We start from the raw sequence: 13,367 nt of genomic DNA, 5'->3' as shown, positions 1-13,367 counted from the left end.
CAGACCATCCTTTTGCAAGAATTGTGTAAACTTTCCATTTTGTGTTTTCCTGCTGGGTATTATATATATGGTAATTTATGAATTTGTGTTTTAGTGTATTGGAAACTTTTCCTTTTATTTAGAAATCTTTTCAGTGTTAAAAGCTTTGATTAAAGAAATTTTTGTAAAGTAAAAAAAAATTAAAATAAATAGTAACAATCTGCTGGAAGACAAAATAGGTAAAACTCTTAAAGACATAGGCATAGGCAAGGACTTTCTGAATAGAAGCCCACTGGCACCAAAAATAATACTACCAAGAATCAACAAGTAAAATGACATCAAGTTAAAAACCTTCTGCAGGGCAAAGAAAACCAACAATAGAGTGAAGAGACAGCCCAGAGGATGGGAAAAACTTTGCCAGATACTGATCAGCCAAAGGACTAATATCTAGAATATATAAGGAACTCAAACAGTTAGATCCACCCATATTAGAGATCCAGTGAAATAATTGGCTTCTTAAATGAATAGAGATTTTTCCAGTGAAGTATAAATGATGAATAGATACGTTTAAAAATGTTGATCATTGATAGCTATTAGAGAAATGCAAATTAGAACAACATTGAGATTCCATCTTCAGAAAAAATGGCAATATTCAGGAAATCAAATAATAACAAATGCTGGAGAGGCTGTGAGGAAAAAAGAAGCCTTCTTACTGGTTTGTATATGTGTTAACTGATAAAACCACTATGAAAATCAGTATGGAAATTCCTCAAAAAACTAGAAATAGAAATTTCATCAGATCCAGCTATTCCCCTGCTAGATATCTTCCCAAAAGAGTTAGACATATTATAGTGGTACATGCATACTCATATTTATAGCAGCACAATTCATAATAGCTAAATATTGGAAACCCCCTAAATGTCTATGAACAAATAAATAAAGAAACTGTGGTATTTGTACACAATGGAGTGCCAGTCTGCCAGAATGAAGGACAAACGTGAGCCACTTGTAGGAAAATGGATGCATTGTGAGACCATCATGTTAAATGAAACAAATCAGACACACAAATTTAAATATTGTGTGGTTTCTCTTATGTCAGAAACCCAACATGTAAATAAAGTACAAAATAAAGAATAGATAGTAGGAAATAGCAAGATGGATCTTTGGCATATGTAAAGGGAACCCAAAGACAGAAGAAGAGAGGGCAGGGAATTTTTAAAAGGAGGAGATAGTGAGGTGCTATGTGTATGAACCACGTCCATACAAAGAATGTGATCATCATGCAGGGAGGGGACTTCCAAAGCAATTGAGCACTGTCACGTACCTGTACCAACTCCCCATGATTCATGGAATCACAATGTACTACAAACATGTAACAATAAAAAAGAATTTAAATTTTATTCAGAACAAGAAAAAATGAGTTTGGGAAAGGAAGAAAAAGGTGATTCTGGTGTTGTGGGTTGCTGTTTGCCTTTGAAAATGTTGCTAGGCAGAGTTTTCTTGTAGAATTGGAATTTTCCAGTTGGATTGGCTTTGCTGTCAGAAAGTCAAGTTGATTGTTCCTCTCCAGAGTAGGTTGATAATTGGCTGAATAAAATGTTAAGAACAATTAGGAAAGGTAGAATTTGAAGCTACTTAACACAACAGACAAACTTCGTAGGGCTATTTTATCCCTTTTTTTCTTAATGTATCCAGTGAACACATTGTATAAAGTTAGAGCTTCCTGTTGCATGAAGTATTTGTTCCTTGACCTACCTGCCATAACTGCGTAGCTTACATACGCACAAAAAAATCTCCATTCCACTGTTCAATCTTTTTCACAAAAGTCAAGGTGCTTTCTCTTTCACACAAAAGCATTTAAAGCACCAGTTTGAGAGACCTTAATTTTTGAATTAAATGGTTTGACATTATTTCTTGTTCAAATATAGAAATGCCACTACTGTCTTGTGTCTTTCCCGTCTCCCTTCAGTCACTTTTGGTTTGTGATGCTGAGAACCAGGGGCCTCATACATGCTATGAAGGCAAGTCCTCCACCGCTGAACTATATCCCCAGCCCCTGCAGGACTTTTCCATTTGTGTACCCAGTACACATTGGTGTTGATACCAATACCGGCTTGACTTCCACTTCCACTTTCCTGTTGTTTCCAACCCTACTTTCTCTACTCTTCTTTTGCCTCAGTCCTCTAAGTAATAATCCCCAGTATTCTTTATATCTAGAATTATTTTGAACTTCTCCTCTGGACAATTATGTTTTAATTAAAATCTAGACTCAAATTCCTTTCCTTAATGGTTCTTTTCTAAATGAGCAGCATATTCTCCACTAATAACTTCTCTTGTTATTCTGTGACACTTAACCTGTCCATTTCAAAGAAACAAATAAAAACTAAATTCACATTTGTCTTCCCCCTAATCAAGATGATTTTTAGAGGTTGAAGACTCCTTAATGTGTTCAGTAGAGTGCATATCATTTTGTCTTTTTGGTAAAGCTCTTTTTGAATTAGCAAAAATTGAAGGTGTGTGTTCTGTGTAATAAGTCGTCTGGACTGCCAGGCGTGGTGGCCCACGTCTGTAATCCTACTACTCAGGAGGCTGAGGCAGAAGGATCCTCACCAGTTCAAGGTCAGCCTGGCCTACATGATAAGTTCAAGACTAGCCTGGATAGCATACCAAAAAACTAAAAAAAAAAACAAAAAAAATCATCTGGATTTTTCCCAACTATTGAACATTTTATTTATACTAAAGATTATTGGTAGCGCTTCTCCTCAGTGAATCTTCTCTTTATCAATCTTCTTAAACAAAGTGGTCTTAATTTGATTTAGTCTTTACATTCTGATTACCTGATCATCATTATTGTTTTAGTTTCTTGTTATTGTTACAAAGTATCACAAACTGGATGTTTAAACAAAAGAAATTCATTTTGTCCATTTTGAGGGCTAGAAGTGTAGGATCAGAGTGTTGGAAGGCATTGTTTTTAGTGACAGCTTGGAAGGGAAACTATTCTATGCCTCTTGCTTACTTTAGACTGGTTTGCTAGCAATCTTTGACATTCTTTAGCTTATGGAAACATCTCCCTGATTACTGCTTTCATCTCTACATGATGGTCTTCTTTCTGTGTACGTCAATGTTCAATTTTTCCTTTTCAAGAAGAACTCAACATATTGAGCTAGGGGCCTGCCACTCTTTAGTATGATGAAATCTTAACTAATTATAACTCCAATTACCCTGTATCTAAATAAGTTCAAATTCTGGGGTACTGGAGATTAGGATTTCAGCATCTATATTTGGGAAGGGGTGTGTAACTTAACCCATAATAATCATGAACACTATTTTCATGAACATTTCTACCACAGTGATTTCTACATGACTCATTTATAGGCATACTTACAAACTGTGCATAACTCCACCTTGGACACGTCATTCTCTAACTTCCTCAGTCCATTCATTATTCTGAGATAGAGTAGGCATTTCTTACAGCTATCATGGTATTTTCTTCTGGAAGTGTCCCAACTTTTCATCTAAAATGAAAGAAGGGCCCAAATTCCTGATGTTCATATGTATTAAGATAGAATAAGTTGGTTCCAAGTTAATCTCCCTGCTAAGTAAAGACCTATTTGGGCTATAGTGTATGCTCTATGGCATTTCTTGTAGTTTCCCAATAGCTCTAGTTTCTATCTTTAGCTTACGACAATGAAAAATTAAGGTAAGCTTATAAATTCACATGAAAAAGCTGTGTATTTGAGATACTTGTGTATTATGTTCTCATGAGATAGATATAGATATAAATACATAGATATCTGATAAAAGTGTTACAAATTTATCATCTTATGTACTGGTTGCCCCAAGACTTTACTCACTACTGTGGGAAAAATCAGTTTCCCTTGAATTTGTTAAGGTATAATTGTGTTATACAAGAATTACGTTTTTTATGATTTGTGCAGTGCCTGTCAGAGTGCGATCACTCAATAAACATAATTCTAGGACAGAATTGAAAGAAAATCAGGTGCTGTGAGCGGGTAAGGACATGTGAACATTTAGTTCTTTGCAGGTAATCTCCCTAAACAGGATGTGGGCCTGTACTCCCAGGTGCCAGCGTACCAGGGGTGGCCACTGTGGTTCTCAGGGCACCGTGTTCATGAGCCACCCACTGCGGCCCTGACTCTGTCAGCCACAGCCTAATAGGGGCTTTGATTCTCAGAGTGCCTCCTGCCACAGTGAGTGCCTCCGTTTGTTTTGCCCCTCCCTTTGGTCATTACTCCAGCCTGGCAATAGAGGGCAAAAAATGAGAGGTGGGAAGGGACTGTGAGGGGACACTTCAGGAAGACGGCTCTGCCAAGTACAAAAAGCTGCTTAAACAGTTCTGGTTCTTAGAGCACATGTACAGTATTTCTGCCAACTCATTAATGAATACATTTTATTTTGTATATCATTCAACAGTCTGCTAAAAATCATTTCTCCTGATTCTGTTTTCTCATTACTGAGTCTTGGATCTACCATAAAATTCAGCCAGCTACACAAATAAAAAGCAGCATTACTCCCTGTCTTTTAATAGTCTTCTTTCATAAGTACCTGAATGAAAAAAGAATTAAGATCTGTTATGTACAGCTACCAACTCCCCACAGTGAAGGTAGTCATTATGTGCTTCAAACATGTACTAATAAAAGTTAAAATTAAAATTAAAAATAAAAACGGTTCTGAATGTGTTCGAAAATATTTACTTCATCTTATGCTTTGATATTTTTAAAAGCAATTTATCTCTTATATTTGAAAGTCAATTTAGATATCTTTATTAAATAGTAAATATTTCATTTATTTTTGTTAACAAATGCTAACTTTATATATCTATGAGGTATTATGTGATCTATCTAGATACTGTAAAAGATTCAGTCAATCTTACATATCAATCACTTCACCTGCATGGAAGAAATTTCTTTGAAAAGTTATAGTGAATTTCACAATAATAAAGTTCCAACATAGTATTTAATAAAAACTAAAAATAATTATACCCATTTTATAGCTGAAAGGGGAAGATATTAAAGTGCTAAATGTAATAATTAAGGTTATACTGGTATTACTGTCATTCTACTTAAGTTTTCACTCTGATACTCTGAGATTTAGGACATAAATCCAGGATTTAGGACTCAGTGAGATGATCAAAGTACTTAAGATAAAAAGACAAAACTGAGACATAGAGGATATTAAATGCCTGTAGCAAACTACATAGCCAGGTTACAGGAAAGTTGTTACAATTTTGGTCTTCTTCATTGTGTGTTTGTCTCCTTTAGAGAACCGTGATTTTCACATGTGTGATGCTTGAAAACTTTCTTTAAGAAATTAGTAACTCAAGGTATTATGAGAAACGTTTAGGTTTTTAACCATAAAAAACTAAATATGTTGGTAAGAATAATATATTTATTGATTGGTCTTAATTTTAGAATATTTGAGCTCTACATTCTTTTTTAGACATAAATCTAAATTTAACATTAGAATTCATTTATATTTTTATTTCCTTATTAGATGGGTATCACTAAGTAAATAGTCTTAGGTGTTAATATTTATATACATATGTGAAAATGTCTATGTTTAAAAACTAAAATATCTACGTTTAAAAACTATGAAGTATACAGAATTTATATGGTGCAATTTCCATATATAAAGATAGGAACTCTAGCTAATAAGGAAGCAGGTAACCAACCAGGCCAAAATTTAACCATGTTGCTATCAATCCAATTATCTTAGAGAAAAAGAATATGACATAGTCTTACATGCTTCCACTTTTCCACCAGTTAAGATTTACAATTGAGAAATAAGCAAATTATAGAAAGCTCTAGCCCCTGTAGATCCCACTCAGGTGAGACTCAGAGAGTCCCTGTGCTCAGTTAGTTATCTGTTGGTGTCCGCATACTTACCTAATCTCAGACAAGAGCCATAGAATGTGGACCAGTAACGGAGAGTCAGGCAGTCTCTAGCCCAAAAGAAACCTCAAAGGAGAGACTTTACATACACAGGTGAGTAAATAGGAAGAGATTTCTTCAAGCCTTTCCAGGAAGAAACACCCATTTCACCTGGAAGTAGCTATAGAACTATAAAAAGTGTCCTGTTCCATGAATATTTGCATCATGATTCAAGTCAAGAATTGGAGAGAGCTGGAGTTAGTTCAGAGAGAAGAAAGAATGTGGAAAGGGCATCAAAGTTTCTGGAGTTAGAGAAATACAGGTAGTTAGTAGTGAAGTTTTAGCACATTCTCTGAGGAGAGTACGTGATTATACCAGAAGATGGCCTTCCCAGTCAGTTCCAAGTAAGTTCCTCCACCACCTTTAAATAAAATGAAGTATTGCATCAGTCACTTGGAAAAGTAAGAATTTGTTTATTATTAGCTGGTAAACTTGTGTCCTCCATCTCTACTTTATCTGTCAGCTTTTTTTTTCCCTAAACACAGCCATTTAGTCTATATTATTAGCCTCCTGAAAGGAAAATCTACCAGACTACCAAGTCCAGTTTGCCTTAGCTAAGACTTATTTATGTGATTGTTAAAAGCAAGAAGTCAGGCTTAGATGTGTGTGTGTCATTTGGTCTACAAGTAGTACATCTTGGCTTCAGGTATTAAGCTTTAACTCTGCATAAGTCAAATGCCAACTGTTGTGCACCTCTTCTGGGCTAGTTCTTTTGCTCTGTACCTTTAAGTATGTTATCTCCTTTAATCTTTGCAATAAATCATTTTAGAGATGAAAAGAAAAAGCCTCCAAGAACCTAATTTGACCCTATGCATACATCTAAAAAAGTCATCAAGCTAGGAGTCAAACCTAATTCTTTCTGACGTAATGTCCTTCCTATTTTTAAACTACTTCTCATCCTACTTCTAACTTTGCAGAAGATTTTGAATTGCCTTCTAGTAGTCTAACTAGCTTTAATAAGGGATGTAGAGATTGGTGTAGCTTGTGATTCCATGGTGCTGCTATTTTATCACCTGAAAACATGCCCAACCCAAGCCACTTGTCAAGTTTTCTCCCAGTATAGTGTGCTAGCCTATCATATAAGATAAATTTCCTACCAAATAACATTAATTTTCTGTATTGTTTTGTGAGACATACATCCCATTTGATGTAGGTGTTTAGTTTACCTCTCAAAATAATCTGAAAACAACCAAAGTTTTCCTAGATTAAAAAGAATAACATAAGCATTATTTGTTACTATGTAACAATAAAGTAGTAAAACTGATTTTGGGTGGATATTAGGTACAGTAGTTTCATTATGAGTCTATATAGTGCTTACCCAACTTTACTGCTTATAAGCTTCATAACCATTATATGAGGATAGTAATAGTACCTACCTCTTCATATCCTGAGGATTGACTCTGATAATAGATGTAAAATATTTAGATTAGTCACTAACATATAGTAAGTATTCAATAAGTGTTAACTATTATTATACACAAGCATTTGGGAATAAAACAATCAAATAATTACTGGTAAATGTTCTGTAAATAGGAGTTCAACAAATATGTACTAACTTTGTTAAGTACATAATTTTTAAAATACTATTACTGGTCATAGTAAGTATGGTATTCTGACTACTTTGAATATAGTATACAACAAAATGTTCAGTATCATTAATAATTGTATATAGTTTCCAAGAGCATTTACTGGCTCTGAAAGAGCCTTTTTAAAAAAATTAGGGTATCGTTTCATTTTCTGACTTATGATTTGGACTTTTAGTGCTATATAGTATATACTTCCTACTGAGGTATACGTGTGACCACTACTGTAAATGTAGATTTGCATTTTCTTTTAATAATTATGCAGGTGTGGCTTGTCTTACTGTTCAGTGAAAACAGATAGAAAGAAGCATGCACATGACAGAAAGCAGATAAATAGGCCGGGAGACAAAAAAGGCAGCATTTGTCATGCGTGCTTCCCATTTGCCTGAGACAACAGAAATACACTGAAAGAAAGACAGTATATGTCACAATGTGTGCCAGTGCTGGAAATGCTACATACTTTTCTGATGATGTCAAAACATAGTTTTGTGGGGCCTTTTTTTCTTAATAAATTTGTTTTTAAATCCTGAGATATTTACTCTTTGAAACATTTTCTCTGAAATTATCATGAATTAAATCTCCTGGTTCTTAGAACTAGTAATCTGATTCTGGTAATAATTTTAGGAAAGGTTCAAAGGTTTGCCTGTCCCTAGAATGTTCTTCCTACCACTGTTGTTTCTCCTCCTTCTACCTTTAGAAATAATTCATGGGTCAAATATAGGAGCCCCGTCTGTGCTTGTGTTGTTGCCCTTGATATGTTGTATTATGATTTTCTGTTTAGATGCGCATTTTCTCTTTTAGAGTCTAGAGACTAAATTGTGTCTAAAGAAAGAGGCTGTGGCTTATTTATCTCCCAATATCTACTATGATTGTGTTCCTAAAATAGATTTACTGCTTGGTAAACATATAGCCAGTAAATTAGTAAACTTGCCAACACACACACACACACACACACACACACACTGCATCAGGAACATGAACAAAATTTCCTATGTCTTTGTATATTCTTCAAGTGTGTGTGAACCTTTTGAAATTGCCTGTGAACATATTAACATGTGCTCTAATCTCTCTTTAAGGAATATTTTATAATCTTTGAAAAATGTTTTTGCCTGTTTGTGCTCTTTTAACTCTGAGCATCACTTTTACAGGGTGGATTTGAGTTACTACCAAGTACTGATCCTTTGCTTGAACTATAGGGAAAGTGTTAAGTATCCTTATTTTTATTTGCACACTACCTGAGTGGTGTTTTTGTGCAAGCACTTTGTTCAAAAAAGACATGGCTTATGTCTATTAAATGGGAAAGTCTTACTTTTAAACGAAATTTTCTGTCTTTCATACAGAATGTACCATATTGTTAGGTATAGCTAATTTTTTGCAGAATTACTGAATAAATCAGCCATCATCGCTGTTTTGAGGATGAGGTTAGAGATTCTTTAAAAAAGCTAAATGAAATGTCCAGTATCACACAGCAAGATCAGAGAAAATCTGACACTCACAACTCGTAGTTCTGTGTTTCCAGACTGTTACAAAAGCTCTCTGAGAAGCACCCGTATATGCCTGATTTCTCAACTTCACCCTCAGTAAACTTTTGCAATCCGGAGGCTAGAGACCTCTTTTGTGAATGCTGTCTGCCCAGTGAGAGTGTTGGCACGGGGAGGCCCTAGCAGATAAAGTGGAGGAACATATGGCTTCTATTTGAATACAAATCGCTGGACATAACGTGGTAATTCAGCTGCAGTGTCCTCTATATTGTAAACGGAAAGAGTATGATTAGAGGTGTTTATAAACGGCATCTGAATTCCCCCACACCCGCCCCACCCCCTTTCCACTGTATTTTTATCAGCCTGAATCACAGCCGTCCAGCGTCCCAAGCTCACAGTGTTATTTGTGAAAATGGCCAGCATGAGGAATTATTAATTAAAGCTAACAAATCACCCTGACGAGCTGGACCCTGGCATGGCTGAAGGTTGATTGGCGAAAGTGTTCTCCTTTGGAGAAAAGACTTTTTGTGCTCGTGACGCAGTCAGGGACGGATTATTGAATATGCAAGTTAGAAGAAAAATCACAGGACAAGCAAATTGAGTATTTACTGGCAAATAATTGCTCTCTTAAGCTGTGGCTCTCTTCCTAAAATTCTTAACATTCCCGAGGGTTAGAAAGAAACTCAGAAAAATGCATCGGTACAGAGTACATTTCAAAAAAAATACATAGACTGATGTTTCAGATTTGTGCAGGTAAGTGTGATTGTGTGTGCATGGAAAGTGAAAGAAGAGAAAGCAAAGGAAAGATGGGGGAAGCGTGACTGTTAGTCTGGAGAGTTTTTTTAAAACAACTTGTTTATTGGAATACTGCTCAGCATATTTCTAAGTTAAGAATTTACTTCAGTGCTGCATTTATTGTGAAAGTTAGAGACTAGGAGAGAGGCTTTTTTCAAAGTTGTTGTCTTTATCAGCAGACGAATGTGTTAATGTTTTGTCCCAATAATAGCTTTCAATGTTGCTTAGATATTTGTAGATACTTGTATGAAATGATCACTTGATATAAAGATCTGCATTTTCAACATTGTTAATTATGATGTGTCTTAACAGTGTCTTAAACACATTTGGGTACAACTATTCCATTTATTTTTAAAAGTAAACACTGTATTACATTAATTCCAAGTCAGTCCTTGTTGAGAATTTCTTAAGGAAGGGACACTAAAGTTTTGGAACAGTTATTTGAACTCTGGGCTTCTATAATAATCGAAGTGTCAGTTATGTGGTCTTTTTATCTGGAATGTTGATTAGACTACTGAGTTTTGTGGACATTGTAGAATAAGGAAGACTAGTGTAGAGGCTTTTACAAAAACAATTTTAAATACGTAGAAATATGCAAGTGTAGAAGTGAAGGTCATGTATAAAATGTAGACCTTAAGAAACAGATACTTTTATAAGTACAGTTAGATTATGTCAATAGCATTATCAAAACACCTATATCTACTGAAGACGAGTTGCATATTCTGTTAAAATAAACTAGAAAATGAGCTTTCATCAACAACAAATTGTTTTGAAATGAGAATAATTGGCTGGTGAAATAGCATTTTAGAGTTGTATTAACTATGAATAGCACAGGTTTAAAACAAAGACATAAACATAATTTAGATGGTGTTACCTAATTAATAATTCTAAACTGCTTTATAAAATATCTACATGATAGTAATAATAGAAATAATAGTAAAAATGGAGAAATCTGGCAGTCACACTGAAATTAAATGAGAGAACTCTCACAAGGTTTTAGAGAATCAGAATTTTAAAAGGTAAATAAATAAAACAGATATGACCTTCTGATCTTTTCCTTGAACTACACAATATGTACTGCTTAGAATTTTTTCTTAGCCTAACCAGTTCTCTGAAAAGAATACAGTTTAGTACTACAGTATACAATCAATCTATATTATAGGATAGTATAGATCCTCAAAGAAAATTTAGGTACTATATTTTGTAAAGATTTCATTCCCTCTGGACCACATTCTGTCCTCAGATTTCAGGAAGCAGCCTCCCTAAAGTTTTTTGCAACTATTTGAGGGCAAAATTTGGTCCATTATTTTGAAATAGCAAAGGGGGCATTTAAAGCATATGTTCAGAGACTAAACCATCTGCCTGCTTTATTATGAGTACCACAGATTTATGAGAACTTGGAAAGACTCAAAAATTGAACCAGAGTCCTATGAAAAATTTTAAGAATATGACACTCTGAATATTAAAAATGTTTTGCAACCACATACTTTTGCTAAGTACTTTATTAGTCTTCTGTGGAGGAATAGTATCATTATACTTCTTGATATGCGGAGCATAAGTAGGAAAATGTAATGAGAGAGATGAACCTTTTGCAAGCTATTGTAAATCCTTTCTCTCTGATTTAACCCACTAAATCTAAATACCTCTTGGAGTTGTCGACTTGTCGTTAGGAAAACTCACAGTGACTTAGAGAAGCATTATAAAATGGTGACTGTTGGAACAAAAATGAAGTACAGCTGCTGGCTTCTGGATTATCTACAAATGAGTTGCAAAAGACATGCAGAGGCCGGACTAAAGAGCACTTCTGTAATCCAACTGTGATGTAATGGAAGTATGAATCAGCTATTGGTTGCCTTTACTGGGTGGGGGGGGAGAAAACAAAAAACAAGTGCAAATTGGCATCATTCCCAGGTGGTACTACTATATTCCTTCACTATCTGGAAGGATATGAAATTCAGAAATTAATAAAAGCACAAAATCATATTTAGATTCCAAGCACAGTAATTAATAAAAAAATCATATTTAGGTGGCAAACATAGTAGTATTTCAGCCTAGAGTGATCATATAAGGAGAAATTAAAATGAATATCATTTGTAAGATGTCTAGTCCCAAGTAGAATTCTTCTCCCTTGTCTAAGTTTTACTACGATCAGACGAGACTGATTGATTCATTTTCAGAGGACAATGAAGAAAATAGACAAGGCTCAATTAGAATACAAATTTTCAGTGTTGAAATGATTTATCAATCTTTCAGCTAATAAAATTTACTTAATAGTACGGGAAGCCAAGGACTGAATGTTTGGCTTAAACATTCAAAGTAAAAAAATATATGTGTATATATCAGATATACAAATATTATTTTTAAAAGAAAAAACATGTTTTTAGAATTACATACTTTGGGAAGCTGATAAGACCAAGAACTTTTCTTTGTATAGTCTAAAAACTGAACATAAAGATTTTAAAATAGCTACAGTTGGTTTTCAGAACTAAAAGATGTCAAAATTAATGATTTGTGCTGAGAATGCCTATCTTAAATAACCCGTGGATCTCCTCATGTTTGTATTTTAATGTTATATCTCACTAAATTCCAATACAACAAATATCAGGTGAATCTATAATCTGTTAGATCAAAGTCCATGAGATATATTTTACGAGATACTTTTTAGCAGGTAAGTTTTATTTTTAAATCTTGAATATGTATGATATTCAAAATGTGTATGTGTCCACACACATTTTTGTTTTGCTATTTCTGACATCTTGCTCTAATAAGAGATTTAAAATGACTGATAAAAATAAATACATAGTAAAGCTAAATTCATAAATTATAAGTAGGCAATAAAGATAAAATTAAACAAAATAACAAGTAAAAGTGAGTATATGAAAATGGAATCAGGTGTGAAGTCAACATTTGAACTATATTCAGTGAAGTGGTATCCAACTGCCTTTATAATTTTTTGCAGTCAAGTCAAAGAGAAAAGAATGACAAGTTATGTAACTCACAACACCCTTAAGAATAATAACATCTGGTAATTTGAACAACTAATCTGAAGACAACTATCTGCAATATAACAATCATTGGTGAATTCTTACCATTTTGTCTAGTGAAACTCTGTTTTGTTTCTAATATTTCTTTTGTTTTTATTTTCTTATTCTCTTTAATGGTTTTATCAGTCTTGCATTCTTACCTCTGGTAATCTGAGCAACTTCACTGAAGATGACAGTATGTAATATAACAACCACTGTTAATTCCTATCATTTTGTTCTGAAACCTTGCATCATTTTTGTTGTTTTTGTTTTTGCCTATGTTGTTGGTATTTTGCTATTGTTCTTTTTTTATTATTCTCTTTAAAATAAAAGAGAATAATTATTATTATTATTCTCTTATTATTATATTAATAATTATTCTCTTTAAAATAAAAGAGAATAATAAAGTAATTTTCCATTGTCCATCACTAAAGTTTGAAAAATGACAGACTCAAAGTTTTAGAGAAATCAGTGGTAAGATGTGAAGACAGCTCTCATTGACAATAATTATAGGCTGCAGAGACCTGAGGGTCAGAGCAGATGCGGAAACAGTAC

At 34.1% G+C, this 13,367-nt stretch overlaps 1 protein-coding gene and 1 long non-coding RNA gene across 9 annotated transcripts in view; one reads left to right on the top strand and one right to left on the bottom strand.

The window, feature by feature from the left end:
• Window positions 1-13,367, top strand: part of Zbtb20 (zinc finger and BTB domain containing 20) — an 821,796-nt gene that overhangs the window by 400,078 nt on the left and 408,351 nt on the right. For 2 of the 8 annotated variants that reach the window (XM_005386421.2, XM_005386418.2), the window contains exon 1: window positions 9,386-9,747. The exons of the other annotated variants lie outside the window; for them this stretch is intronic. The gene's annotated coding sequence lies outside the window, so the exon portion shown is untranslated. Of the gene's footprint in view, window positions 1-9,385; window positions 9,748-13,367 lie in introns of those variants that run through there. 8 annotated transcript variants of the gene reach the window in all.
• Window positions 1,409-5,952, bottom strand: LOC106148704. Its single transcript, XR_001234354.1, has 3 exons — window positions 5,886-5,952; window positions 3,365-3,494; window positions 1,409-1,566 (listed from the first exon to the last, which is right to left on the bottom strand). It is a non-coding gene; the product is annotated as an uncharacterized LOC106148704 (long non-coding RNA).

This window comes from Chinchilla lanigera, unplaced genomic scaffold, assembly GCF_000276665.1.
Source record: "Chinchilla lanigera isolate Chin_1 unplaced genomic scaffold, ChiLan1.0 scaffold00026, whole genome shotgun sequence".
NCBI classification, from domain to species: Eukaryota; Metazoa; Chordata; class Mammalia; order Rodentia; family Chinchillidae; genus Chinchilla; species Chinchilla lanigera.
The sequence above is the reverse complement of the archived record's forward strand: the minus strand, read 5'-3'. Positions and strand labels throughout refer to the sequence as shown.